The following is a 5128-nucleotide window of genomic DNA, read 5'->3' on the forward strand; positions in this document are numbered from 1 at the left end:
GTTTTTCAGCATATACAGCAATTCAAAAGCCTCTGTTTGGGGAAAGTGGTGGATAATGGGGATGGTAATGGAGACTAAGGCATGCTGCGTGTATGTGTAAAAGGGAGAAAAATAAAATTAGTATGCTATTGCAAAGACGCACGAGAAGTCATAGATGTCTTAGGATTTTGAATTCAATAATATGATTAGAAAAGCTTTGAAAAAACGTGCTGGTTGTGAAGGCTTATCCTAGCATTCTGGTACTGCCTGAGAAATCTTTTCAAAGCACAAATCCAATCATACAACACCACTGCTTAAAACCCTGCAGTGTCTCCCTATGGCCTACAGGATAAAGGCCAAGCCTTTAGGCGGCATCCAAGTCCTTTACAATCCGGACTCTGCTCACCTCCGGGCTTACCTCCTGCTGCTGTCCCTTCCACAACCTAGGCTGTAGCCATTGTAAACTACTGGTCAGTCTCCAGCAGACTAAGTTTATTTATGTTCTCAAGATTTTGCCCATGTGGTGCTTTTGCTTGCATCCTCCTGTTGCCCCCCACCCCCAACATGCTGCCCGCTGAATGAATTCCTATCTACCTTGCAAGATCCAGCCAGGGAAGCCTTTCCAACTCTGCAGGCAGAGCTGGCCAGTTCCTCTTTCATGCCCTCATGATGACTTGCATAATACAGCACCTCTCACTGTTACTAATATCTCTTTGCATAACTTTCTTTTGTACCAGATGGTGAGCTACTTGAGGGTACAGGTGTGTCTTGGTCATCTTTATATGCCAGGACCAAGCACTGTGCTAGCCTCAGAGTAGATACCCAATAATGGTTATTCTAGTTTGGGTGGGGTTTTTTTGTTTTGTTTTTTTGCACGAGCTAATTTTTACTTCTGTTAAACAGTGTAGAGTACCAGAGTTAGGGGTTAGAGAAGCTTCTTTATGAGAGTAGAAGAAAAAGAGAGAGCCCTTCTTAGGGGTGTATTTGTAAGACCCTGCATGTGGAGGTCACTCATCACCAAAATGGCTTCCTCCAGAGTAAAACATAAGCTGTTAAAAATGAATTGAGCTGGTGACTATTTTTGTACCTGACCTACTTTTTGGTTACTTCTACTGCTGTTGCAAAAACTTCCAGACTTTTATAAATGAACCTGACCACTTTTTGATGGTTTAGTATTCTCTCCTTTTAAGGTGACTCGACTCTGCTGAAAGGAAAATCTGCAGTCTCTGAAACACAGCTTTAGTACAATGACATGTACGGAAGAGTATTTGTTCTCAGTAAGACCAACTTCCACAGAACTTTCTCAATTGTTTTTCCATGGAAGATGCTAAGGCCAAGAATAGCAAATCTGTCCACCCCAATGATGGCACTTATTTCCTTAGCGCCCGTGGTTATACTCCCTGACAGCAGGAAGGGTAGATGATAGTAACCTCCTGTTGCCTCTTCTCAGCTTCCGACTCGCCCGGTGGGTTGTAAGCCTGCCTGAAGCTGTGTCTCTGCTGCCTGGATGAAGATGGGACTCTATCATTAGGCTATTTTTCAGTCCAGATCCCTTCTTCGTTGCCATTTGATTTTTGTTTGCAATGTCCCAGTGGTTGTTGATTTGTAGAAAACAATTGGTGTTTTTAAATGCCAGGATATTGTGGCTTTTCATAGTGTTTTGAATTGGGATGAGGGGAGCAGAAGTGTGTGTTTGTAGTGGGAGCGGGGGAAGTGCTAGAAGACAAGACAGAATCCTGGCTCTTAATTTCAGGATCTGATATAAAACACATGGGGAACAACTGAAGAGTCCTTTTATCCCATCAATAAGAGCAAGTTATTTAAGTGACAGTTGTGTTAAAGGGGTGATGAGTAAAAGACCAAGGACTTGACTCTGTTGTGCTTGATAGTAACCTGACAATCACCAAGTAAATGCCGCCTCTTCCAAATCTCCAGACGCAAAACTTGAAGTCTTTAACAACCATTAACGGAAGAAATACAGTTAAAAGAATATTAAGGAGCTTTCAAAAGGAACTAAAAGATGAGTAGAAAATGTGATCTGGGAGGAAAGGTTATAGGAGTCATTATGTAGCTGACAGACTTTGATGGTCAGCAATGCAACAACCATTAACGGAAGAAATACAGTTAAAAGAATATTAAGGAGCTTTCAAAAGGAACTAAAAGATGAGTAGAAAATGGGATCTGGGAGGAAAGGTTATAGGAGTCATTATGTAGCTGACAGACTTTGATGGTCAGCAATGTACCTGGAATTGTGCTTTTTCAAGCAGGAGGTAACATGTCTGCTGCTGAACAGGAGAAAAGAAAATAGATTTGCAATAAAGGAACAGACACTGGCTAGGAGGAACTTTGGGATGATGAGAAGAATAGCTTTCTGGGCAACCCAGGAAATGGGTAAAGGATAAAGATGCATGCTTGTGATTGTTTCCATGCTAACTCTAGGGCAAATGCTCCCTGGTGGTCTAGTGGTTAGGATCTGGAGCTCTTTAACTCTAGGGCAAGCTAGGCCGAACAAAGTCCTGTCCTTCCATATCCCTAGCTTATTGATCTCCCAAATGTCTGCTTCCTATGGAAAATGCTAATTTGATGTGGGCTCCAACTCATATTCTAAAGCCCTTAATTGCAGTGGTGTGTTTATTCATTTCAGCAAGTATTTACTCAAAGTGCTAGCATTCTTGGCTCAAGATACTTTTTTGCATCACATCTTTCATACGTCTACTGACTTTATTCACAATGACTGGGTCAAACCTCCATAGTTGTGATCAAATCCTCCTCGAAGCTGTCCACATTCAACAGCCTTGCGGTTTGTAAATGTTGAGTCTATAGGCCAATCAGTTTAATTGTGCCCTAAGCTAGTAGCTAAAAAATAGCTGGTAGGCTAAGAAGCAGCTAGAATAGAGAGGCATTGCTTTCCCCACCCTCTCTTCTGGAATCCACCTTTGTCCTCCGCACTGGTCTGGGAGTTAGAAAAGGTACCCAAAACTCTTGCCACTAACCTTGGAATATCAAGTGCCAATCACTCTCTGGGCCTCAGTTTCTTCATCATAAAATGAGGGGAGTATTTAATCTTTGATCTCTAAATTTTCATTCAGAAGCTTCTCCCCAGAGGAGGAAAGAACTCTTTTCCAAAAAATGAACTTCTCCACCTTTGGTCACCTATATTCCAAGGCATCCCTCTTGCATCTGAGACTTCTGCACCTCAGTACTGGCCATGCCTTACACCTTTTTCTTAGTTCCATAGGCATGTCCAGGGCTCCATATTACAACCAGCAGGGATTCTTTTCATCACTCTTTCCTGTAGAAAGTTGGTTCTATGCTCAGAGAACAAACTTTAGAAGAAGGAAGATGGTTCCAGTTTTGCAATTTTGAGGCAAGGCTAGCTGAGAGTCCCTGAGTCTCCAGTTTCCCACTCTTTACCTTGCAGACTTATGAGAACTCAAGGATATTACACATGTAGAACTACCGTGTGGAGTCCAAAAAATACAGATTTTAATGTTTCTTATATAATATATTTTCTCTTTCTCCACCCTGGAACACAGCTAGAACTTTGGGGTCCTCCTGAAAGGACCTTCAGCAACCTTCAACTACCAAATAAACAGCTCTAGAGACAAAAGGAAATACCTTGATATATCAGGGTTATTTTGTTGAATGAATGATAATTTTACTAAAGAGGAAAGAAAAAGGAGGAGAATCTACATTGTTCAGACTTGTGCTTTCTACATTTTGTTGTTGCTGCAGCACTTTTCCCATTCAGACCAGGGACCAAAGAGTATCAGTCTTAAGCAAGCTAAGAGATCTTTACCAAGCAAAAGCCTCCTACAGGGTAGCAGTAAGGTGGCTGTCAGATGTGTAATTGAAGTGTTTTCTAGAATCGTGGAGATAGAGCCCCAATAACACTCTAACCTTCTGTTGAATTAATAATTTTGGGAATGCTGTTCTGGATTTGGGAGTTCTTCTCCCAGCAGTCATGATTTTGAATTTTGTTTACAATTCCTCTAAGGCCTGGACTGATTTAACCAAGTCTGTAGATCACTGGAGGAGACACCAGGTCTTAACAGTGCATTCTTGCATGAGGCAAGACACTCCTGTTTGAAACAGTTCCTTCTAAAAAGTGAGAATTACCCTAATGATGTAACTGGTAACACAGCTGCTAGTTTTTCCTCCTTTTCTTCTTCCTCCCTCATTTTTTTTCAAGCTTCCTATCTTTATTTGTTCATGTTAAATTAAGACTTGAAGTTGATATAGGGTTGGCTTTAACTTGCTTAGGAAATTAATATATTCCTTGTTTCTTGTGGGAATTCCTACAGATGTGGAGTGACTGACTTTCTCCCTAGATTCCTGTGCTTTCCCAGTGTACTTGACTTCCTGAAAACATTAATAATCATACTTTGTTTTTTTTAAGTGTTGGAGAACTTCAGCCACTAAGATGCGGACGCTATAATGATAGCGAAGCCCCGTAGTGCAGCGGGTCCACAGCTCTCTGGGGAGGGGCTGGGGGTAGGTTCCTGGACCTCTCGGAGCACACACGGTTGCTCTGGGGAAGCGCTACCGTGCCAGCACGGACAGGCACCAGACAAGGCTTCAAACACCTTCTTCTTGAATCAGTCCCTCTTATTAAAGATATGCCTTCCTTTGTGTTTTAGGTTTTTCTCTCCTACAAAGAGAACCCCGAACGGAACAGGCAGGTTTCATTCACACAGTAGCGTAAATGAATTCATTGGTCTCTCTTTGCATTGTCATTTGGGGGGTATTGAAGAAAAGGGTGCGGTGCTTGAGACCTCTGAAGAGGCCAGTTCAGACCCATTCCTCCTGTGGCTGAGTGGGAAGTCTATAAATGTCAAAGGAGGCATCGGGGAGAGCACCAAGAACCGGGAAGGGCGCCCGCAAGTGGGCGCAGGGCCTGGATTCCGCTGAGAGGCGGAGTCCTTCAGGCGGGCACTGGCTGCAGTCACACCCGAGACCCCGGATGCATCCCTGATGCACTGGAAAGGCCACTCCGCGCGAGGCGTCTGTGTCCGGTCGGCGTCGAATGGGGAAGCCCAGTCTGCGGACCTCGGGGCCCTACACAGCAGGCGGGTCACGCAGGGCAGCGGGAGGAGGGGAGCGGGTGCACCATGGCCGCCGAGTGCCCGCAGCCCCGCCAGCGGGCGCG

This window comes from Galeopterus variegatus, unplaced genomic scaffold, assembly GCF_000696425.1.
Source record: "Galeopterus variegatus unplaced genomic scaffold, G_variegatus-3.0.2 Scaffold2960, whole genome shotgun sequence".
Classification (NCBI taxonomy): Eukaryota; Metazoa; Chordata; class Mammalia; order Dermoptera; family Cynocephalidae; genus Galeopterus; species Galeopterus variegatus.